This window comes from Balearica regulorum, chromosome Z (genome assembly GCF_011004875.1).
Source record: "Balearica regulorum gibbericeps isolate bBalReg1 chromosome Z, bBalReg1.pri, whole genome shotgun sequence".
Classification (NCBI taxonomy): Eukaryota; Metazoa; Chordata; class Aves; order Gruiformes; family Gruidae; genus Balearica; species Balearica regulorum.
Genome location: NC_046220.1, coordinates 84026044 through 84051222, shown reverse-complemented (window position 1 = coordinate 84051222; position 25179 = coordinate 84026044). Strand labels below are relative to the sequence as shown.

The window sequence follows — 25179 nt, the reverse complement described above, 5'->3', positions numbered from 1 at the left end:
GTAGCCTCTTGCCTGCCGTGCTGCTGAGTGTTTGCCAGACGAAGGCGTGCAGGAGTCCTTAGCACACGTCTGTCTTGTGTCACACACTCTCTCCAAGATGCTTTTGCTGCTGTGCTCGGGAAGGCAATACCATCTTGACGGATTTTTGAAGGCAGGATATGCACCGTGGAGATCAGGGGGTAGCATCACATTGTTCCTGTCAGCATGTTTTACATGAGAACATTATTTTAAAAATAATCAGGTGCTAACTCTGGATCTAGAGAACAAGATAAAGCTTGAGGGTTTTCCATAGGCTGAAAGCCTCCCTGGAGAAAATCCCCTCTGTCCCCTGCGGAGAGTTTCCGTAGCTGAACTGCATCCTTCCTCTGGATGGAAAAGAGCTGTTGGTCCTTCATGGCTGCCCACCCCGTGCATCCTTCCTCTCCAAAAGCAGATGATACAGACGACTCAAAATTTTATCAAGTGAAAGCTTTGAGGGGTATCCCCAAATCCTGCCTCCACTTTCTGGTGGGAACACACATTCCTCCATCAGCAGAGAAAAGTCACAGCAGCTACTCCTACCTTTCCAATTTAAATCTCCCCTTTAAAGCTAAAAAAAAAAATGTACTAGTAATGAAGGATTTCCATTGAAATCAGGGCGTTTTGCCTACATACTTCATTCAGAGTGAGATCCCACGTTGGATCAGCAGTTAGGAATGATTATACGTGCTCTTAGAGCAGATATCCCAGGCCAAATTGGAGCATCGGTGTGTCAGGGTCCTCCACCTGCAACAGACGGAGTGCAGAACAATGAACCCTAGAGCAACAGCTTCGAATAGTGCTTCATTGAAAACATTTGATGAAAGTTTACTGCATCCACCACCGAAATCCTGGAAAATAGTGTGCAAATATGCCAGAAATGTTCTAAACGCACATGGGGAGGACACTGCCCCGAATAGCTGATATTGAGGGTGAAGACTCAAATACTTAAGCTTAAGCTGACTGTGTTCTTCCATGACTCAGCATCGTGCCGACTGCATTCAGGGACCTGGTGGGAAAGCACAGAAGCCTGATGATGGGGTAGACTGCCAGATGAAATAAAAACAAATTGTGATTTTGGCTAGGTCTGACTTAAAACAAAAAATCAAAAATCCCAAATCCCCCAAAGAACAGCCTGCCAAACAAAACAACCATCAAAAGAAAAAAAAAAGCAACAAACCAACTTAAAACTAAAATGCAAACCTGCTCTTAGGATCTCGGTGCTTTTTCCCTTGGAATACCAGTTTTGGGACCAAGTTGCTTAAATACATAAAGGAGGCTTTTTGTTATCCTAATTTAATGGACTGAGAGGGACTTAGGTTCATTCTTTGGCCACTTTCCCTGCAAGTCGGATTTTATTCCCCCACAGCCCAACCCTGAAGAAACTGAGGAGTGATACGGGATCATCCCCAAGTTTTGTCAGGATGGCTTCAGGGGTGATGTCGGTCTAAGAAAACACGGGGCAGGTGGCACCCTAAACTTGTGATCCGCTGGAAAATGGTACTTTCAGAAAGGTTTAAAGCCCCTTTCCCAGTGCACTGGAGAACGCAGGTGGACAGGGGCGATTAGGATGGGGATGCAGCGGGGATCCAGACCTGCAGATCCGTGGAGGCCGGGGCAACGCTGTCAGATGTGCATGTCCACTCCACCGTGCTCTTGCCTGTGAGCGGGACCTTTTTCTCATCTAAGGGTTTATTTGGCTGGAACTGTCTAATAGTCCCGGACACGACAGCTTGCTTCAGTTTTTCTCCAGAGGGCACGGTGTTTGCACAGCCCAGCACTGTGAAGCCCCTCGGCGACCCCCACGGCCAGTGACCAGCGACAGGGGGGCTGAAGGTGGACGCCGGGGAGCTCCCCCTTCACAACAGCACCGGCTTCCCCAAACTCTGCCCGTTCCCTGTGCCAAGGCCCGATGCCAGCCCACAGCCCAGCTACGGGACAGGCTCCCGTCGCTCCCTCAGGCACAGCCGCGGCAGGGCTGAGAGGATCGCGCCTCCGCGTCCCGCCCGTGCCCCGCGGCGACAGCCCCCACTCGTGTTGGTGGCCGTTATTCCCCCTCAGACAGCCCCCGAGGGCCGTGAGGGTGAGGCTGGCAGCGCTTCCCGCCGCCCCGACCCTGAGGCGAAGGGGAGCGGGCGGCGCTCAGACCCCGGGGCGCCGCGGTCACCTCGCTCCCCTCAGGCGGCCGCCAGCCCCGCCCCTCCGCCCCGATTGGCTGAGCCGCCCGCCCGTCCGCCTCGGTTTGTTTGGTCGCGTGGACCTGTCAAGCTCGCCGCGGGGCGGGGGGGGGGGGGGGGGTGGAGGGAGGGGCAGCCCCCCCCCCGCCGGTCCCACGTGGCAGCGCGCGGCGCCCCGACGGGGCGGGCGGGAGACCCCCCCCCCCCCCCGACCCCCCCCCCCTTCCCCGGTGACCCCCCCCTCCCCTTCCCGGCGGGGGTGGGGCGGCCCCGGGCTGCGGCCGATGGGGGGGGGAGCGGCGAGCGATCCGCGCTGAGGGGAGGGAGCGGGCTACCGACATCCGGGCCCTTCGCTCGCCGCTGCCGGCAGCTGCCACCAGCCGCGGGTCAGCGCCGCCGCCGCCGGACGGGGCGGGCGGGCGGCTGCCGGCACGCAGGTGGGTCTGTGTCCGCCGCTCCCCCACCGCGGCCCCCGCCGCCCCCGTCCCCCCTCCCCACGAGGTGCGCGGCGCTGCCGCTGCCCCGTCCCGCCCCGTCCCGCCCCGTCCCGTCCCACCGGCGGGGGCGATGCTCCCCCCGCTCCGCGCCGCCGGGGCTCTCTCCCTTTTAATTTCGTTTTAGACGGTAAGTTATTATTATTATCATTATTAATATATTTTTTTTAAAAAAATCTATTTCCTCCCGCCCGACCGCAGTACCGGGGGGTTGGGGGGGGGGGGCACGGGGCTCGTCCCCCATCCGCTGCCTGCACCGGCGGGGGACCGGCTGGGGGACCGGCGGGACGTGTGTGTCCCCCATCCCCAGCAACCCCACCACCCCCCCGCCCCGGGTGGACCCTCCTGCGGTGGGGGGGGTGGGGGGGAGGCGGCGGCGGCAGCCTCCCGTCCCTCCCTCCCTCCCTCCCTCCGTCCGTCCGTCCGTCCGTCCGTCCCTCCCTCCGCGGGACCGGGGGAAGGTGCCCGGTTCTGCCGGCGGGGTCGCAGCACCGGCGGGTCCCCGAGCTGCAGCAGCAGCATCACGCAGAGGCAGCACCGCTGTCACCGTCACTCCTGGCTCCCAGGTCTGCTATGCCTCCCCGCTCTTCTTTTTTGTTGAATGGTTATTATTTAGTATTATTTTTTATTAATTCTTAGTACTAATTTTTAATTTTTTTGTGTATTGTGGCAAAACTTTTGCTGGAGTTGCTGCTGCCTAGGGTTGCTCGCGCTGCAGCCGACGCGATCCTGAGCGCTGCCAAGATCACGCTGACTTACAGGATCAGCTTTTACTCGCAATTAAGGACAGAATGGTGTGCGTGTGGGGTGACCCCATCACGGCTCATCCCTTCCCCTTGCACCTTGCACCGGGGCAGGGAACCGGTGGCTCATGGCCCCCCCACCTCCGGTGCTGGGGAGTCCTCCGTGGTTTTTTATTCCAGTTATTTATCCGGCTGCTGCCTGAGCCCCTGTAAACTCGGAGGCGGTTGCAGCTTGTGCGTGGGGTTAGGGTGGCCACCCCGGGTGTGGCGTTGTCCCCGCCGATGCTGAAGGGCTTCACGCTGTATCGCCTTGTCACTTAGGTTTGCCTGGCGCAGGATCGTCTCCCCGTACGCACACGGATAACCCCGTGTCCTGCCTCCCCGGTGGCAGCACCGGAGCCTCGGCGATGCGGTATGTCTGCCGGCGTGTGTTCCCGTGGTGGGCAGGAGCGGGGCTGGCTGCCCTCCGAGTGGGCTGCCTGGAGGAGGGGGACCTGGGGAGGGCTGCGGTACCCAGGGACCACGGTGGTGGGCCTGGGGGCAAGCATCCCTGGGATGAGCTTAGCCCGGGTGCGGGGAGCGTGGGGCGAGCATCCCTGGGATGGGCTCAGTGTGGGGCAGGGATCCCAGGGGTGGGCTTAGCCTGGGTGCGGGGAGCGTGGGGCGAGCGTCCCAGCTGGCGTGGGTGCTTTGCCACCTCCCGCGCTGCTGGCAGTGGTCCTACCATCCCCAAATGTCCCCGCTGTCCCCCGGCCACACGCGCCGTGCGGCAGGAGGGGGAGCTCGCACCGCGCTGGCTAATCAGGGCAGAGAGCTGTGTGGGACTGGGGTCCCCAGCCTGTGTGGGGTCCCGGGACCCCTGCTCTGCCCCAAGCAAGGGGAACCCCCTTCCTCTGAAACCCCCTTTCCGCCAGCCCTCACCGCAGCTCCGGCGCTGAATTTCCTCCGAGCCCTCCTGCCCATATTGTGCTATTGATTGCTGAGCTGAACTTCCTCCCGAAATCATTAAAGCTTAAAAAATTGATGGCACAATAGAGCCCTTTATTAGCCACATAACTTTTCTGCCTTTCTTCCTTTCTTCTTTTTTTTTTTTTTTTTTTTAATCAACACAAAAGGGCAGAGCCTGAGCTGTGTCCCTGCAAGAGCCGGGCAACATGCCCTCCTCCACCCCAGCTACCCATCAGCACAGCCGTGCCGGGCTATTTATTAGGAAAAATGGCAAGGAAGGAATCAATGTTTGCAGGTTTTTTTGTTTAATCTCAGCCTCCTTTCTTGCAGCCTGCAGATAGGTCTATTTATTTCTGCTCTTATAAATACAAATATTTGAATGGGGACTATAATATTTTATTCCCTGTCATGTCCATCCCTCAGTCTAACAGCAGTTGAGTTCTCGCTAGGTATTAACTTACCATTTTAGTAACAGTTGAGTTTTCCTGAAGGAAATCCCTCCAGGCTGGCCATTACCGTGTCATTGTATAACACAGCAGAAAGATGGATTACCTGGATGGATCTCCTCCAGGGTGACTTCTCCAAGTGACAGACTTCAGCTAATTCATCCTCGCTCCCGTTGCAATCGTTGGGGTGGGTTTTATAGCTTCTAGGAAATATCTGCAGTATCTCCCGGCGTGCGGTTGTAAATACAGGCACTAATTTTCCAGGTGGGACTGTTGGCAGCATCCTGCTTCACGCAAAGCCCCAGCTCCTAGAGTCAAGTCGACCCCAATGAGTTTTCCTTTAGAGGAGATATACGAAGTTTTTACTTCTTCTGGTTATTCGGACAGATTTTGAGGTATGCTTGGAAAGATAAGAAAGTAGGAGGCAAGCCCCCCCCACGTTTATATGTGTGAGTTTATAAATAACGTGTAAAATAAATCACATGATTTTGAAGCCAATATAACATTTTGTTGAAGGATCCCTTAGTGATCCTGTGCTGGAGCAGGGACTGAAAGTCACGTAGAGGGGACACTGCCTCGCTGCATGGCCTTGGGCCAGTCATTTATCTTCTCTGCTGCAGTGTCAGTATCTCAGGGTGTTTTCTGCAAGCCCTGCCTCAACGCTGCATGGTATCACCCTCCTCCTCACCATAATTTCCATGTGGCTCCTGCACCTCGTTATTTTTAGGGACTTGGGTGGTGCATCAGAGTGGAAACCCTTAGGTGCAAAGCGTCCCCCCCAAAATGCTTCCTTCCTGGGACAGGAGCAATAGGTGCATCCCTCTGTGCTCCCTGTTTTTCAGGGGAACATCAGCTTGGTTCTGAGTAATCTGGACAGCACTGCCTGCCCCCCGTTTGTCATCACTACAGAATATTGCACACTGCTGCCAAAAATTATGAAGCTGTAAAACAAGAATAGCTCAGAGGGGTTTATATTTGCAGATGACACCAAGCTGAGTGGTGCAGTTGACAATGCCTGATGGACAGGATGCCATCCAGAGGGACCTGGACAAGATCGAGAGCTGGGCCCCTGTGACCATCATGAGGTTCAACACGGCCACGTGCATGGTCCTGCACACGGGTCGGGACAACCCCTGGTGTCAGTACAGGTGGATCTAGTCCAACCCCCCTGCCACGAGCAGGGACACCTTCAACCAGATCAGGTTGCTCAGAGCCCCGTCCAACCTGACCTTGAGTGTTTCCAGGAATGGGGCATCTACCACCTCTCTGGGCAACCTGTGCCAGTGTTTCACCACCCTCAGCATAACAGATTTCTTCCTTATACCCTGTCTGAATCTATACTCTCTTAGCTTAAAGCCATTCCCTCTCATCCTGTCACTCCATGCCCTTGTCACCAGTCCCTCTCCAGCTTTCCTGGAGCCCCTGCAGGGACTGGAAGGGGCTCTAAGTTCTCCCCGGAGCCTTCTCTTCTCCAGGCTGAACAACCCCAACTCTCTCAGCCTGTCCTCATAGCAGAGGTGCTCCAGCCCTCGCATCATCTCCGTGGCCTCCTCTGGACTCGCTCCAACAGCTCCACGTGTTGAGGACCCCAGAGCTGGATGCGGTACTGCAGGGGAATCTCCTCGAGCAGAGCAGAGGGACAAGTACACAAGGTTCTGCGTTTGCCTAGACCCCGGGCTTTGCAATTACAGAACCAGATACCCGAAGACATATTTAGGCAGCTACATCTATGTGAAGCCCTTCTCCTTCCTGGCTCGCTGAGAGCGTCCCTGCTGTCCCAGCCACCGTCCCCCCACAGCGGCACGCTCTCCTCAGCAGCAAGGACTCTCCATTCTCTTCTCTTGCCACGCTCCAGAAGCTTATACAATTTTTTTGGCGCTTTTCCCTGAAGTCATTATTCTGGGTAACATGGTTTGTTTGTTTATGCTTTTTGGTTTTAATCATACTTTTTCTTTTTTTTTTTAATTGTGTCTGAAAAGCTCCAGGGCTTCCTTTCCCCTCCTCACTCCCAGATGGTCGCCTATAAAAAAAGTCGGAAATATTAGAATAAAAAAGGAAATAGTTTGGTTCTGTAATGAATGAAGTTGGGCTTTTCCAGAGAGGATGTGGGAGAGAAAAAGTAGGGGAGGGGGTGTGTAGAAAAGTGGCAGGTGTGTTTGGAGGGAAGGGTGTGCCCTGCTGTGTATTTTAAGCTCTGCTGGGTCTGTGCCACTTGTTTTACAGCGCTCTGGTGGAAAGGGATCCGGGTCTCGCTGGGCTTTTAATCTCACCGTGACTTGTTTGGAGAAACAACCCTTCTCATTCTTATGAATCTGTTTCATTTATTTAATTAGATCTTAGTTCTCTGTTGTCATCGTTGGGAGGAGGTATGTTGGCTTATTTACCTAAGCTGGTTGGTCTGAAAGGGTTTGCATTGTTTTTTGGGTTTGGTTTTTTTTTTTTAAATGAGGAAGGAGCAGGCGGGTGGGGAGCAGTGAGGCTTGCCAGGCTGCTGGTTTCCTCTCCAGTGGATCTCTAGGAGCAAGGGGAGTTGCTGTAGGAGTGGGACTCAGAAGAAAGACTTCAAAGGGTGAGATAACACTGCCTTCTCCAGGTGGCAAGGAGAACCAGGAGCCAGCTCTGCCTCCGTTGCAGATAGTGGTGCATTTCCCAGGGAGCACGACCTGCCTTCTGGCAGACCTCCATGGCTTGGAGGTCCAGCCCATCCTGGTGACACCTTGGCTGCAGTGGCTCGAGGTGGCAGCAGCTTGCTGTCACCCCATGGTGGTTCTCCACATGCATGGTCCTTCGTGCAATAGGACAAACATCTGCACAGGTAGAGGAGGTGACACAGGGTCTGGTCACAGATGTGGAGTTAGCCCACATCCTCATGGGCACTGGTGGGCCACGTCAACCTGCTTTTGGGCAGCACGTTGGCTTCATCAAGGTCAAGCGTGGTGCAGGTCTGCCACTTGCCAGACCAGAGGTGGGATATTGCAAATCCACCCACTGCTTCTGCATAGCTCACCAGCAGCAAGGCTTGCACGCTGCCTCAGGGCACTGTATAGAGAAGAGGAGCGATATGGGCTGATAGCATCTCATCCCGCTGGTCCATACAAACCAGCACTGGAGCACGTGTTGGGTGTGCTTGTCGTTCCTCTGGGGCAGGTGGGGAGGCTGTCCCAGTTAGAACAGCTTTATCAGTGCCTGGCTTTGCAGAGACATGAGCTGATGGCCTTTAGTTGCTCTTGTCATGTCTATGTATTTTGGTGGGATGTGCATCTCAATATGAAAAGTCTGTCTGAGACTCCTTGTTCTGCCTGAGATGGAGCTTCTGTGGTCCTCTTCTGGTTAAATGCTTAGGTGGGTGATCTGGGGACTGGGGTTCTCCTTCTGTTCATTTTTCTGGTGTTTTCCTTAGGATTTGGGGGCATCATCTGGTTTCACTTTCATTCCCCACCCGTGAAACACCGCCGTGATGCTGCCTTTTCTCCTCTGTGGTCTGTAAAGCTGGTGCTGTCTATTGCTACTGCTGTCAGGCTGCATTTTGATAGCATGGCCTCAGTCATGGTCAGCACCTGAATGAATTGCTGCAATGCAAATAAATAAATAAATAAAGTATTTGCAAGAGCAGTGGGTTGGAGATCTAACATTTATGCAGGACCATTCATCAGAAATGACGCCCAAATGTTCTATAAACTCTCACATCCATGTAAAATGCCTCTCCCATTCTTCAGGGCAGCATCAACTGTTTAATAACAAAACTACACCAGGGCCCAGGACCTGAAATGCAGAACTACTGCCTCCGCTTGGAGCTGCAGGGAAAATTTGGGTCCATAAATATAATGAACCCTATTGGAAACCCACTATGAACGTGATGTGGACATTTTATTTGTGTGTATCAGTGGGCAAAACCGGCAGTTTTATGGCTAATCTGAAAGTTGTCACCTCTCCCAGCCAAGCACACCCAAGAGGGACATAGGTCCTTTTGGGCTGTGGGGTGAATGATGCTCTAGAAAGTCCTATGTAGCCTGACAGGGTACTGATTTGCCAAGAAAAGTGGTATCTCCCAACCTGTGGTGACCACTTCTTGCAGATTTTTGGTCTAGCGCATACAAGATCCACCAGTCTGCAAGATGGCCTCTGCCCTGTGGGACCTCTTGGACTCTGTTCCTGGTGGAAGGAGCTTTTCCAATGCTATCTGAACCTTCTCATTGCATCATGTTTAGCAACACCCAGCAGAGGACGAGCTTGGGAGGGAGAAGAAAAGTTTACTTCTTGCCCTCTTTTTTCAGTTTAATCAAAAATATTTTTATCTCTTTATTGGCTCCGGCCTTCTCCTTTCTCCAGGCTTTGCCTAGCGTTAAGACCTGAAGATTTGCATGCTTGATCAAATCTGATGGGAGTAACCAAATCAGCATTAGCAAATGTATGGACCTCAAGCTAATTGGCAGGTGACGAACTTCCATGACTGCAACAAAGACAAGCCCTTCTGTAGACCATGTTGTACCTTGGCACAGGGACACAAGTAAGAAGCCGTTGGCAACATTTACATATAAATCCCTTTGGGGGATTTATTTTTAGGTTGCCTTGCTCTGTGATGAACACACGATCAAAGCAAAAACCAAAAAAGGGTGGGCAGGAGCATGGTGACCTCAGCTAGGTCAGCAATGAGCTTGAGGTTAAAGTCTAGAAGATTCACCAAAACTCGTGACTGTTTGCAGCTTGAGAATTAAGTTCCAGAAGTTAATCACAATGATGCGAGAGAAAACATTCGGGGTATTCATTGTTGCTTTCAACAATCTCGATTGTCAATTAAACAGAGGAGAAGAGAAACATGACTGATGATAGTCACTGGAGTTGCTCAGCAGGGATTTGCAGGCAGCATTGTTATTGCATTGCCGTCTGCTGGCAGCGCTCTACTTGTCAGCCTTGCCTTTATAAATTGTCCTAGTCTGGATGTTTGCAACTTGAAGTTTCTTTTTTGGGGCTAGCATTTGGCATTGGAGGCCTCGGTCTTCTCTTTAACCCAGAGGCACCAGGTGTTGGTGCAGACCTGGTGTTGGCCGGTGCCCTGGATTGATTAAATTAATCAATTCATCCCTGATACTCTGTTTTAGAGGTTTGGGTTTTTTTTTTTCGCAAAGAAGATAAACACTTCTCGGTCAGCCTGTTGAGAAGCATAGAGATGCCATGGGAAATTGCAAGTGGGAAACAAACAGCAGGGTTTCTTTAACGATCATAATTTCAAATGATAAGGCTATAAATGAGCGCTTTGATAATGTGCAATTAATATGATAGTGCATGAATTTACTGGGTTCAGGTTGTAAATTTAAAGTGACCCATAATAATGACAGGCTTCACAAAATAAACATCAACTTGTAAATTAATTTAGTGTCAGTTTGCAAATAACTAATTTTATGATTCCCCTTCGAAATATGACAAAGAGGGAGTTAACCTCGTTTTTTGTGATGTTGATGCAACTTGAGTATCCCACTTCAGCAGCTTCATCTGTACGTGTACGTACTCCTGCAGCATGGCCTGTGTTACTTCTTGATGCCTTTTTTAATGTCTTTTATTATGGACCGAGCTCGCAACACTTCCAAGTGTGAGTGATTTTATTCGCCTGGCTAGTCCATTGATTTCTGGAGCAGACCTTCTCCGGGGCTGTGCGTGCAGGGTTATTCTAAGCCCATTATCTTTATCAGGCTTTGAATTGTAAAGAAATGCCTGTCCATCCTTGTAAAATACCTGTTCTTGTTTTGAGCATGCAATCCTAGCTGAAAGCAAGAGGTAGAAAAACTATCATGCTAAAACTTGGCGTGTTTTAAACGTGCATCGGTCTAGGGAGAAGCAGGGAGGAGGAGGATGGTGTCTTCACAGCAGTTGCTGGTGTAGCTTTGGAGGTCACCTTATTTACACCAACAGCTAACTGCAGACCTGGAATTTCTTTGGACATGTTGGAGTCATTAACAAAGCAAAGTGCCATCAGCCCTGGCTGAGGATGAGCTTAGGGTGGTGGCACCTCGGGGTTGGGTATGCTGAGTGGCTCTTCACACCGTGATCCGTATCGGACCTGGACCGCTTCCCCGGGATGCGCTTGCTGCAGAGGTGCAAAAAAACCCCACACAATATTGGAGCTATTTGTCCTGTGGCCAAGCTGAACTCCAGGATCGCTTGGTTTTGGGGGAGGAGTAGAGGAAAAAAGGCACTTTTGATTTTGAAACATGAGTAATTGGGGAAGATGCCACTGTGCCAAGTGCTGAGCCTCCCTTCTTTGGGCACCCATGGATGAGCGTGTATTTGGGATGCTCCTGTTCTGGGAGGCGTAGCTCAAAGGCAGGCAAAGGTGTTAAAATGAAATAAATAAATCACACCGCACCCTCTAAAAAAAAAAAAAAAAAAGGAGGAAATTAAAGTCACCTTCCAGTCTTGAGTGAGTTTCCTCTGTTTTGGCAAGAGTTAGCACAGCGTTGGAGGGGATATCTGTAATTTTCCAATGTTGCTGCCTGGGGGTGCTGGATAAAAGCAACGGAGGTGTGGGGACAGTGGTGGGGGATTGAGGTGCTGGTGGCAGGATTTTCAGGAGATAACGCTCCCCTTTACCCCACCCAACATGGGGTGGTGATGCCTTCCTTGGTGGGATGAGTAGGACCATCCTCACCTTCGCAGGTGATCCTGCTGCATGAGCGTCCTTCATGAAATGGACCTTGGGGGTCTGATCTTGAGTGGAGGAGTGGCCGGTGGGGGCATGGGGGTTAACCACTGTCCAGTTTTGAGCCTCCTCTCTCACACCTTGCCCTGGTGGTCATGGTGATGTTGCAATTTTGGCCCTGGTCCCTAATGTCTCTCCCTGATGCCTCTCAGTTGCTTGGCAACCCCGTTGCTGTTAATGGGACTTAGTCATTCCCCAGTGCTCCTGTCCTCCTCCTCCTCCTCCTCCTCCTTCTCCTCCCTGCCATCCTCTGCAGGAATAGGAGCATGCTGCACAGCCATGGGACTCCGACATGGTCCCAGTCCCCTGCTAGCCACCAGCGTCCCAGAAATGGGCTCCCAGCTTGCTGGGCTCCTCTCTCCCTGATGAACTCCAGACCTCTGCAGTCACGGGAGGCAAAGCAGCTCTGCCTGGAAAAGTGGCTGCATGTCCTTGGGGTCCCAAGCCCCAGAAGAGGACTTGGGAAAGGGTGAGGATCAGGGTCAAGTTCCTCCTCCTACTCTCTGTTACCCCGTATCCATGCAGCCCACCTCATCCTATGGGGGTGGCTTCAAACCAGGCTTGTTGCAGGCTCTTTTCCTTCATTATTTCTTCCCTGGCTGGACTCTGCCAGGTTGTGTCTAGAGGTGAAAAAGATGTTTGAAGAAAACATGCTGCCTCCAAGTTGGTGGGGATGGCTGGTCCTCCCCGATACCCTATCAGTCCTCAGAGCACGTGCATTGTGGAGGAGTAGTAAAAGTGTTTCCATTGCATGTCTTAGCTGGATGTGCCAAACATTGTATAAGCTTCCAGGCTGACATGCTTGCATAGCGATGGGTTCTCCATCATGTTTAGTTTGGGATCGGGTGTCTTCCTGAAAAATGTGCTTTAGCTCAATTGTCACACCTGGGCTTCATGAGGCTCTGCTTTTCTGGTGGAGGAGAGATTAGGGCATCTTGGAGGATCCTTATAGATAAAATCCTGTGAGTTTATTGAAAGCTGTCTGAGGTCAGTGAACGTTTTTAGCCCACACTTGTGATGGAAACCCACGAGGGATCTGGAGGGTGATCATGTGGTTGGGAGTAGAACTTGGAGACAGCCCATCGGCTGGACCACTTATCAAACCAGGAGATCGCTCCATGATGAGGCTTGAATTTAGAAACTGCATGTATGCAAGAAGAGAATCTAATTGACCAATTGCATACTAATTCATAGTAATTACACATGCAAATTAGCTGCATAATTTTCCATTCATTTTGTGCAGGCATTTATGCGCTGCGTTTCCTGCAAAACGCTGGGATGGTTTCCTGCCAGCTGTGGTCCTGGATGGGGACACGTTGGTGATATGGGTGGCAGGAGAGGTTGAGGGTGTGACCTGCTCAGCAATCCATTTTTCCACGGCATTTCCAGAGCAGTGTGCTTCCCTGCCCCTGGAAAACTGTTTAGCCTTCAGCTTGGTTCTTGTGATGGTTGTGGGGGAGAGCAGACATGCAGGAGGGGCATCCCTGAAACTGTTGCAAGAGATGCTGCTTATTTTCTTTTTTCATATAAAAATAAATGAACTAATGACCAAAGAGGCTTTTATTTTTTATTTTTTATTTTTTTTTTCTTTAGAAAGCACTTAGACTTTTTAATCTGCGCCGAGTGTGTCATGGGCTGGAATCTGCATAGACCTGTGCCTGCTTCATTCCTGCCTGCTTTGCCTGTCTGAAGAAGTCGCATTAGACGCAGTTTGCTGCCTGTGCTATCCAGAAACACCGTTATTGCTTCACGCTCCGGAGCCTGATCTGGGATGTAAATCTCAAGTCTCTGTTTTGCCTTTCAGTTCATTGCATCCTGAAGCTTGTGCCTTTACAAGGGCTGTCCTAATGATCTCCAAAATTGTTTCCTAATCTCTGTCTGCATCTGTCTACTTAATAGCTATGTGTATTGATGGTGGGCAATGAAGATGTTTTGATATTCATCTAGCATGCCCAGGTTACCATGTAGGTAGGAACATTGGGGTTTTCTTCTGCAGGCAGTCCCAAATAAACACCAAGAACATTTTAAGGTGCACCATACCACCATATATTAGTTATATGTTGCAGTTTGGTTTATGTTTTACATATATTACAGGTATACCTTGGGAATCCAGGTTGCTCGGTTGTACTTAGAGCATATCTATAGGGGCTTTGGGAGGATGGGGGAAGCAGTTCATTTGCACCTCCTCTAAAATAATCTAAAAACAGGGTGCTGTATGTAATACAGCTGTAGTTGGGATTTTTTAGGGTATCTCTGTTGGAGCCTGGTATGCCCGGAAACTAGAAAATAAAAAGTAGTCCCAATTTTCCACAGCTGCAAATCCCCCATGTTATGTTCACATGTTGCAACAATTTGTACTTTAAAGGCACCATTTTAGTAAAGCTTAATATTGCCTCTCCTGCATTTTAGGCTTACATAGTTTTGCAAGAGATAATTGCCTATTTGGGAGACAAAAAGCTAATTTTGCCTAGGGGTCTGTTCTTTTTCTTAGCAAAGTTGATCCTTGCTGGGAAGCGTCTTGCAAGTAGTGAGTGTTTGGATGAGTCTGGAGAGGAATGCATGGGTGGACGATGTGCAGGTGTGGCTTGTAAAAAAAGCCCCACACAAACCACTTATTTTTCTGCTGCATTGGATACCACTGCTGGACACCTTTTCCTTGCATGCTCTGCCTCCTCTCGTGCTCCCCTGGAGATGGGGACATCTTTGTGTGTTTTGGCAACTGCCATGGTGGGTTCAGTATCGGATGCGCACACTGAAAATAGTTGCAGTTGCAGTTCTCTTTTGCTCTTAAGCTATTTTTGTTAGTGTTCCGGGATGGTTTTATGTCTTTCCAAATATGCAAACCTTCAGACAGTGCAATCTGAAGCAAGCGGCTCCACACAGCCTCTCGATGCTTCCCCAGGGCTCTCTACATCATGCTGGCCCCGGGGCTGGTGGTGCCTTGGGTGGCTGAGGTGGCTGACGAGTGTCTGGTGACTCACGTCCTGGGGGCCTCTGGTGACTGAGATGACCTGGAGGGCTAAATCTTCCTCTCTTGCTGTGCCACACGCTCAAGGATGTCCTCTCCTGCTCCCCCATCTCAGCCACCTCTTCATCACATCAGCCTTGTGCTGTGGGGCTTCCCCAGAGTCCATTGCCAGGATGATTCCTCCTCTGTTTTCTGGCGGGACAGTGATCAGGTTTTTCTCTTCTTTGCTGAAGATGCTCAAGATGAGTCTTCAGGGAGGGAAGAAGGAGGAGGGAATTCTCCTTAATCCAGGCAGAGCCCTGCAGAGCTCCATGGGGGAGGTTTGCAGCTCCTCGCTCCTCTCAGTCAGGATCCATGTGGAAGTGGCAGATCTTCAGTCTTCATTTGGGGTTCACCTTGCTGAAGTGTACTCAGTAGGGTGACCTCGCACAGGCTGCTGTGACCTCACCTGAGACATCCACAGCATTTCTGACCACCTTCTGCCTCTGGTTTTGGTTTGCAAAAGGGCTGTAGCTCGCTGGGGCTGTTGGACCTGAGAAAGGCACCAAAAGCAATCCCCAAGCCACGTGCTTGCTCCCAGCCCACCCTTCACTTTGCTGGTGGAGATGAGGGCAGTGGTGGGATTGCAAACCCTGCAAAAATGGATGCGGTGGAAAAAAGCCAGACCCTTTCCATCAATGAACTCACTGCCCAGCTTTGCAAAGCCCACAGTCTCCCAGTTTGTATTAAACTAAGAATGGGGGTGGAGAGCGGCTTTACTTTTTATTGTTTTGACATGAAAGTTTAGAAATCCTTATTTGAAAGAGGAATAAAAGGGGAAGCTTTGGGTTTTAGCAGGTGCTTGGAGAAGCTTGCGCAGGGTGTCGTGCTCTCCTGCAGTCATCTTCCATGACCGGGGCAGGTTGCTCGAGCAGAGCGTTATTGTAGTCACCACAGCTCATGTGGACGTAGCCGAAATTAGCTGGAGTCCTGTTAAAAGGGAGCTGCCGCCGTGCGAGGCAGCCGTGCGTAGCTGAACATTTCCCCGCGTCGCTGGGTGGCTCTGAGAGCTGGGGCTGGCTTGGGACGTGAGTCAGGGGGATGCAGGAGGTGCTGTGGTCTCCTCGTCTCTCTTTTCTGCAAGATGGTGGGAGACCCCCATCCTGCCTCGGGGAGCTGAGATAAAAATGCCATAAAGAGGAGCAAGCTCTGACATGAGAAAGAAGAAAAATATGACTTAGATGTGTCCGCTGCAATTGATAATGTTGATTTTGTGCTCAGCACCGCTTTGGGTTGAAGGGATGCTGTGATGTTTGCGCCAGCTGAAGACAGACGCAGTGGCTTCTCATCTGCACCCAGTGACTGGAGAGTGTGCTCGTGGTCTTGGGCAAAGCCTAGGAAACGGTAATTGGTGCTGTCTTCTAGGTAGCAGCTCTGCTCTGCCCCAGGAGGTCCCATGCATGGTGAGAGTGCTCTGGATGAGGGTGTCCTGTGTCTCCAGGCAAAACCAGATGTCTGCGGGCAGCTCTTTCTGCACCCTGGTCTCTTTTGTCCACCATAAGCTTTGACTACCTGGACTGAGGCTGGACCAAGCCTTGGATGTGCTGGCAATTAAAGCAGGAGTCTTTTGAGGCCCAGAGTCTTGAGTAGAGAGCCAGGGAGTCCTCCTTTGCTCAGCCAAAATCTTTTTCAGGATAATCCTCATTGTCTCTCCAGCTCTTCCATTAGTACTGAGGAACATCAGTTGAGGGTGCCTTCCTATCAAATATGGGTGCTTCTGCTGGCACGTTGGCTTCTTTGAAGTCCTCTTGAAATCCCACCAAAGTGGATCTGTCCCACAATATTCAACCTTCCCAGTCCATCTTTTCCTTGATCTTGCCTGAGCCCTTTTGAATTGCCTGTGGGATATAGCAGGAGAATTTGTGTCTATGGACAGTTGTTTAGTGAGGGTTCCTCCGGGGTTTTGTTTTTAATAAGATATACCATCTGGTAGTGATAAAGATTTTGAGTTTCTTTCAGGGTGGGCTTCTTACCTGAATTTATAAGAAAATACGGTTTGTGCCTGGCTTATTTTCATTATGCTTAAAGAGAAGAGTGAAAGGAGGCCCAGACACGGAGGTATATATTTTGGGTGAGGAATAAAGCGTGAGCCCTGGTCCTGTCACAGAGGAGGATGTCATAAGTGAGATACCAAAACAGTAGGAAAAAGAGAGATATGGAAAAAATGTGTGATAACACGGGGTAGGGCTTGAAAGGGTGGTTGGGCATTTGAGAGATGGCTCATGAGCTGCAGGTGGAGGATCTGACCTGGAGGTGGCTGGAGGATGAGCCTCAGCTGTGGGAAGGAAGGAGAGAAGCCCTTGGGCAGGAGAGGAGATCATCCTGATGATGGACTCTGGGGAAGCCCTGCGGCATGAGCCTGAAGTGGGGCAGCAGGAGAGGACATCTCTGAGAGTGGAGTACAGCAGAGGTAAGAGTGGACGTCATGGCCAGTGGTGGGGCATTGGAAAACACCATGGGTTTTGCGCTTTTCTTTGGAATGATGAGAATGAAAAGTTTTTAAGACATTTTTTGGGTGAGCACAGCTGAAACTCTTCAGTAATCACAGCTCTTCAGGATCTGGGGCTTGGGGAGAACCACCAGCATTGGCACCACAGCCAGTGTGCTTGTGGGCACCTCGAGCAAGGGCAGGGCTGGAGAACGCTGCCTGCATCTGCCTGCTCATGGCGTTTCGCTGGGCAGCTTGCTGCGAGGAGCAGCAGAGTGGGGCGTTCCCATGCCCTGGCTTTGCCAGCCAGCAAAACCCAACACCGGGTGGCTTCGTGGCCATGATCCCTCATTAAAAAGTAACGAGCGGGGAGAAACCTGGGGAGCATACAAGTACAAGCCTGGTGCTAAACCAAACCAGATGCTGCTCAGGCCATGATGCTCTGTGGTCCATAGGAGCGAGGACATGGAGGCAGTCACCCATAGCCTGCACGGGGGTGGCGTGGAGAGGAGGGAGTGGTGTGAGCCAGAATAATCCCTTTTTGTTTCTTTTTTTTTTTTTTTTTTTTCTGGAGCGTTTTGGTCTCACCCCTGGACAAAAGCAGGATAGTGCAGTGTGTCATTTCCTCCCCAGCAGCCATTCAGCGTGGCACTGTGTGGGCTCTGCCATCCCCTCCCCTGCCCCGGGCACAGATTGCTCCTTGTTCCAGTTGTCTGTACCACCCAGGGTTTCCTTTCCAAGTTTTCTCACACCCTTTTATAGCTGTGCAGAAGAAAGCTTTAAAGCCACACAACCAAGGAACCAAGTAGGCAGGAGGGATATCTTTAAAAACTGGATGTGTTTCTCTGCTGAGCCACAGTGATGGAGATGGGCTGTGTGAGCTCTGGTGATGCCCTGCATGAAGATGATCAAGTTCAGCCCTTAAATAAGCTCCTGTCTTGTGGCCAAGAGGGCACCTGGTCATGCATGCTTTGTATCAATGAGTCTTTAAAAATGAGATGGTCCCACTCCAGGTACAGAGGCAGACTGGGAGGACTGGATCCTGAGTGGGATGATTCTGAGCTGGAGAACGCTGGTAGCCTTTGCTGGAGAACTGGCTTGGTGAGGTGGCCCTGATGCTGATGGTGAAAGTATCAAATACGGTGGTGTCCCATATGTTTTAGGGACAAGGGAGAAATCCAGATTTCCTGATCCAGGCACAGAATCAGCATGAAGCAGTCCTGCTTTCTATTTTTCTTGAGCTGATCAGCAGCTCATTTCACCAAGGAACCATCCCATGGGCAGGACCCTTTGCCATCACCAGTTTGTTTAGGTGGCAATCAAACAAGTGACCTAAAGGCAAGCAGCAATTCATTACAGCCCTCATGTGAAAAAATGCGCCATATACCTTGTCTTTTAGTCAATAAGTTGTATATTGCGCAGAAGAAGTGCCCAAGTCGATGTCTTAACATCAAACGAAGGCTTCTTGCAGACTCCTTTTTGATGGAGTCTCTTGGCCTGGATGCTGGATCGCGGCTGAAATGATGGGGAGTGATACTGTTAAACAGTAATTGGTTACTGAATTATTTAGCTGCACAATCCCTGTAGCAGCAACAACACCCGCAAACACTTAACTTGCAATTGTCTCAGCTGGGAAACAAATACAGGGCATTGCAAGCTCAATGGAGCCCAGAGGCAGAATAATTCTGTAGAGACTGTGCTTTAAAAAACGGTTTGGTTTATAGTTATTTTGTCGATGATGGCCTCATGCAGTGGAAGGTGTATGCTAATCACTTATTGGCTGCTGCCTTTTAATTTGTAAGCTGAATTCTGCTGCTTTGCTAAGGAAAAGGTAATGTTAATCTGTTGCAGGTTCCCCAAGGCCGGCATCTCCCTGCACCTTCTGCATTCAGCGGTGGTTGCTGCAGATGCAGTTGAGTTGTAACTCATGGGCTCCTGACCTGAGTCCGTGGAGGAGACAGGCTAATTCACAAAGCAGCCTAACTTAGCAAGCAGAAAACCCCAAACAAACCAGGCACTATGTCCTCCAAAACCTTTTTGCAGCAGCTTGCAGGTGGTTGAAGACCAGCAGCTCTTTCCTCGCACGGTTCAAGACCAGGCGTTGTAGTGGTGATGCTCTTCTTGCACTAACCTAGAACAGAACCTCACCAACTGTGATTATTTCCCCAGTTTTCAGCTTGGTCATTGCTCAAAGTCATCTGCCTTTGAGGTGCACCTAGAAAACCCACCAGCAGATACTGCACCAGCAGAAAACCTGCTCTCGGTTATATTTGCCTGCAAGTTGCAGGCAGCAGAGCCAGGCAGGAGGCTTTGCGCACCGATACCTCGTAGTACCAACTCCACCACGAATGCAGCCCTTCATTTGGGGCTGCTCATCCTGGTAGCACCCAGTGTTTGCTGTGGGATGGGCTGTTCCCTCGCTGCTTCGTTATCAGAGTTTGTTGAGCACTGAAGAATCAGGGGGTTCCCTAATTTAGGGATGGAGGCTGCAGTATGTGCTGTGGCACACCCCAGAGCAGCAGTGGGTCTCCATGACCATCCCCAGGGACCAGCAGCTGAAGCTTTCCCATCCCACCGCATAGGCATGACCACTGGTAGATGCTCCATTGACTTTTCCAGTCACAATGTGATTTATTGCCATTAATCAGTTATTGACTTGTCCCGGTGCCTGGCAGACCCAGCACCGGAACAGGGCTCTGCTTTGCTACACGGGGCGTAAATATTCTGCTGAAATGTCCCAAAGAGCTGATTTTCTACTGCCTTGCTCCCGTCCGGTCCCATGGCAGGAGGTTTGACGCTCATCAGTCCAGTCCAGCTTTGCTTTTCCTCATCTTCATGCAATTCTCTTGATGCCATGTAACCAACAGCAGGATCCAACCCTGTGATTCAGACCTTCCCATAGCTGCATCTTGGGGAAGATTAATCTTCCTAATGGAAGCCGGGCTTGCGACAGCTGTGACTTTCAAACATCGGTCTGTCTCGGTACCAAATAAACCAGGGAGATCTGGAAGGCTCATAACTTCCTGAGCAAGTGATGTATAAAGCAAAATAGTTATAATTAACTTCAAAGCATGAAACAGTCTGTCTTTCAAGCAAAAAAGAAAAAAAAAAAAATTCCTCCCTAGGCTTGGGTTGAAAATGAGTGTTTTTTCATGTCACATTAGCTGTGCCTTTAAAAAAAAAAAGATTTTTTTTTTTTTAATTCTGAATTGTAATAGGTAACGGATAATGAAGTTCTCCCTTTCATAGCAACAATGTAGTTCTGTCACTGGGACAAGTTGCTTGAAGCCAGCTTTTTTGGAAACAGGGTTATTGTTGTGTAAATAAGTGTGCGGTCACTTAATTAAACACAATCAAGGCTTTGTGAGTTTCCTAAGACGGCAGCATCGAGCAATGGCCAGGGCAAAGAGGGTAGCAGTGCTGCTGCTGGTGCAGGGAATGGAGATGGAGCCTTTTGCACAGTCCCTATATCTATATGTGACCTGCCTTGTAGCTGATAGAGGCGAGCATGGTATGTATGTATGGAGAGCATGGAAAGACCATAAGGAGCTTTAGACCTTGCCTATTTCCCCAAATAGATTTTTTTTTTGGGATGCTGCATGGACCCCATGCACACACCCCAGGCTTGAAGGATTTGACCATTGCTTTCTAAGCACCATCCAGCAGCTCTGGCTTTGCTGCCCCATCGTCTCCTTCCCGCACGGAAACGCCGGGTGAGGAGTTTCTTCCGAAACAAACCCCGCGTTGGCAAGGCAGCCCCGTCTCTGTTTCGTGCATCCTTGCTTTCGGCATGGGGCCGGAGCTTGCATCCCAGGAAAATAATACGTATCCAGGAGGCCAAGAAAAACAGTGTCTGCCTGCTTTTTTTATGACCTCTTGTCATTCCTCCCAGCCATCAACACTATTCCCTTAATAAAGGACGTTTTGATCTCTGTAGGGGACTTCCTGACTTCTCATGGTTAAAGCCGAGGCGGCTGGCAGAGGGAAGGCCTGGAGAGAACGGGGGCTCCTGCTCGTGGCAGCCCTTTTCATGGCAATGTTTTGATTTAGATCCTCATTCCAGTTCAGAATTGGGGATGATGGGCGGATTTTAAACTGGAAGAGGGGAGATTTAGATTAGATGTTAGAAAGAAATCTTTCCCTGTGAGGGTGGTGAGGCCCTGGCACAGGTTGCCCAGAGAAGCTGTGGCTGCCCCTGGCTCCCTGGCAGTGGTCAAGGCCAGGTTGGATGGGGCTTTGGGCAACCTGGGCTAGTGGAGGGGGTCCCTGCCCATGGCAGGGGGTGGAACTGGATGGGCTTTGAGGTCCCTTCCGACCCAAACCAGTCTGGGATCTCATGAAAAGGACTGTTAGACTTTAGTGGAAAGTATAGGCAGTGTGTTTCCACGAAAGGCAAAATGCTCCAGCTGATAGTCATCTCCCCTGGGACTAACCCAGCGGCTGGTCTCATCCTGGTGACTTCAAGCGCAGACAGTGGCCCCTACACCCCCAGGCCCCTCTGCAAAGCCTACCAGGAACATTGGGTAGGTGCAAATAATCCAGCCCAACACTTGGGACAGCAGCATCAACTCTCTATGTGAAGCCCCAACTCCTGGCATCAGATGCTGGTGTGGGTTGTCTGCTTTGGCCGGTGGAGTGAAGGGGAGAGCAGGATGTGCTTCTGCCTTCATGGTTTGAAGGAGAAGCTCAGAAACTTGTCCGCCATGCAGACTTAGAGGCAAAGAAGTAATTTGTTTAAGCCATGGGAATTTTTTTTTGAAACTGCCAGAGGGGTTTTGAACCTCCAGGGCTTGCAGTTCCAAGTGCAACAATTAAAAGTTTGGGGTATTTAGTGAACTCTGCATAGCTGTTTTTCCTCTTTCATAGTGCCATCATACCTTCTAATTAATTCCCTTTAATTGCTTTTAATTTCCTTTCCTCCTTATTTCTCCTTCCGTATAACTAGTGCTGTCATCCTTTTAGTTTGCCTTTCATGTTGGAGACTCTCTATTTGATTTCGTTTCACCCACGTTGTGTCTTGCAGCTATTTCATTCCTGGAAAGCTCCGGCTCCAGAGATAAAATCTAAGTGGATTCAGAGAACCTAAAAGGATCGCATGCTTCATGGCTTTCTCTTTAGTAATATGAGAGATAAACAGAAGGTAATAAAAGATCCATCCTCCTTGGAAAAGGGCCATTTTCCATCACCTGTATTTTTGTGGTACCGTCATGCCATGGATGCTCTTAGTCACTGGTGACAAGATAAAGAGCCTCCCGGTATCTAGCGCTGGCGGGTGTCTGAGGCTGAAACGGGCTCTTAGGATGACACACCGTCTCGCTGTATTTTGATTTACTCACCGCTGCTGTCCTACCCGGCAGCTCCCTCCTGCAGATTCCCAGGCAGAGGGGCTGGCACCTTGCTGGCAGCTGTGATCCCTGCCTGGACGGAGGGGACATGGCGAGGGTGACAGGGTGCTGTTTTCGACCAGTGGAGGATCTAGCCTGTTATTAAAATTTCGACATTTGTCTCAGTTTTAATGTGCACTAAAGGGCACAGTGTGTTTTGATCGAGGTACTTTCCAGCCCAATCAAAAATAAAAAATGAAAGCAAGCAAAACTGCCGTCAAACACTCAGAGGAGCCCTGGAGACTTAGATCCAGCCCTCAGTGGGTGGCTATCAGCAGAGCTCCATGGAGCTTGGCCAATATACACATCTGAAGAGCTGGCTGAGGGATGGGAATCATATATTTAAGTTTTCTACACCATCTCCCTTCTCGAGTGGAGTCAGGGTTGCTTTATCTGATCTAACCTCTTTTCCTGTTGCTCCTCCATTCATAATGGTATTTAAACACTGCATACCCCCCGCTTACCATGGTCCAAAGCTACCAGGCCTTCAAAACCTCCTTGGTAGCCTTCCTCCCAGCTGCTAAAGGATTTCTGTTTCCAGTGCTATAGTTTAATTGCCTCCAAGGACTGCGGGAGTGAGAGTGAGCAATGCCTGAGTGTGGAGCTACATTTCTAGTAGGCTGCGTTGGTGTCCGGCATCACACCCTCTAGCAAAAGTGTTGGTTGGACACCATCCACCCAACAGGCCTTCTCCTCTTCTCTGGAGGAAAAAATGACCAGCAGCATGTAATCCCATCTGGAACTGGCCTACTTTATGCTGTAATGCTGGTAAAGCCCTGCAGGAGTTAAAGCTGGGGTCATGAGGAGTGTGGTTGGGAGTCAGCCAGGGAGTTTGGTGGTGGGGAGGGTCTTGGTGGGGAGCAGAAGGTAGCATGGAGCAGCAGAGACTGTGCTAGCTGCTATGGGTTGGGGACATGCACCTATGGTAGGACTGAGTTGTGGGACAGTGTTTCAGAGGCTGGTGGAGAAACTTCTTTGGGCTAATCCAGATGCTGGAACAGAAGGGAACAGCTGAGTTTGGGTGGAAACCACGGTAGTGGAGTGAGCAGCGTGAGGAATGTGGTCCTGGGACTTCAGGGTGCCAGGAAGAATGGTGCTAGAGACAAACACGTCTTCTGCCACCAAAAAGGTTGGCTCATGCTACCTTGGAAGTTTAGTATGGATTATTATTATGATGATATTATTATTGTTATTATTATTATTATTATCCTACTAGCAGTCTGAATAGTCATAGTAGTTTAGCCTTGCAGGGTCCCCAGCCTGAATCAGTAGCCTCTTCTGGTGAGTGGCCGTCACAGTGAGATGGTGGAGTAGAGTGGGTGGGAGATGTTCGGGGCTGGTCTGTGAGGTGCAGGGTCCGGTTTTTGGAGATCCTAGCAGCTTGAAGTCCCCTGCTATAGGGTGGTGCAGGGCTGTTAAAGGGGTCTTAGCGAGCTGTCCCTGTTTGACAGATCAGAAGTACTACAGCAAATACTACTCTGTCCAGGTGGCACTGGGCTATGGCCAGGAGCTGGTGGCAGCCAGGTTAGCCCTGGGGCTGTCCCCACTGTCTAGGAGCCGAGGACTGATGTGGCTCTGGGCCAGGCAGTCACCAAGACGTAATATTTTGCCATAAGCTGATCTGAGCGCTCTGCGCCTTTGCATTTGTGGGTGAATCATCCTGGCGAGAGCCGAGAGCGAGCGAGTGATCTCCGGAGGCGCTGAGATGGCAGCGGCACAGGTTACTGGCAGCCCCAGGCTGGGGGGCAGTCACTGAGGAGCCTCCTTGTCCCCATCCCGTCTGGGCACGTCTTCATGGCTGAAGCTGGGGCTGAGATTGGGGGGCTGAGGGAGAGCAGCTGGCTGCAGACTTGGCCCCTGGTCCTGAGTACAGCATCTTCTTCTTGGGACTTTGGGGAATCACAGAATGGTTTTGGTTGGAAGGGACCTCTAAAGTCCATCTAGTCCAACCCCCCTGCCATGGGCAGGGACATCTGCAACCAGATCAGGTTGCTCAGAGCCCCGTCCAACCTGACCTTGAATATTTCCAGGGATGGGGCATCTACCACCTCTCTGGGCAACCTGTGCCAGTGTTTCACCACCCTCAGTGTAAAAAATTTCTTCCTTATATCTAGTGTGAATCTATGCTTTTTTAGTTTAAACTCATTACCCCTTGTCCTATCATTTCAGGCCCTACTAGAAAGTCTGTCCACATATTTCTTAGAGGCCCCCTTTAAGTATTGACAGGCCGCAATAAGGTGGCCATCTCCCCGGAGCCTTCTCTTCTCCAGGCTGAACAAGCCCAACTCTCTCAGCCTGTCCTCATAGCAGAGGTGCTCCAGCCCTCTGATCAGCTTCGTGGCCTCCTCTGGACCTGATCCAACAGGTCCAAGCAGCAGGACCTGGAGATTCTTCTCCAAGGTGTGGTGGCGAGATGCATGTATCCTCTTTGGCATGTCTGCCTGCAAAAAAAAAAAGGCATCAAAAGAAAGTTTTGGGGAGCCAACCTTGGGCTACCAGCCATCCAAGATCTTGCCAGACCTTCCATCACCCCTGAGCGAGACAGGGTGCTTTATTTCCTCGGTAAGAACCAGGTCAGCTTCTCGGCCAAGTATCCCTCGGTGCTGTGCTCCCGACTCTTCCCGCTCCCATCTTAATAACTGTAAAGATCGGGGTTGCCAAGGTCTTCTCGTTGCTATAGTGAGATTAGATAGGGCAGGGCCCTGCATTCCCTCCATCGAGGGGAGAAAACACTTGCATCCTTTCCCTGGGCTTCACCAGTGAGATTTTTTTTTTCCTCCACCAGCAGCTACTAATTGCACCTGAAAGACACGCTATGTATTTCACTGAAATGAATATTT

At 50.7% G+C, this 25179-nt stretch overlaps 1 protein-coding gene across 3 annotated transcripts in view; it reads left to right on the top strand.

Annotated features, from left to right (window-relative positions):
* The first annotated feature begins 2449 nt into the window (after window positions 1-2449).
* ZBTB7C (zinc finger and BTB domain containing 7C) overlaps window positions 2450-25179 on the top strand; it is a 159912-nt gene continuing 137182 nt past the window's right edge. For all 3 annotated transcript variants that reach the window (XM_075740401.1, XM_075740400.1, XM_075740399.1), the window contains exons 1-2: window positions 2450-2819; window positions 3754-3844. The gene's annotated coding sequence lies outside the window, so the exon portion shown is untranslated. The remainder of the gene's footprint in view (window positions 2820-3753; window positions 3845-25179) is intronic.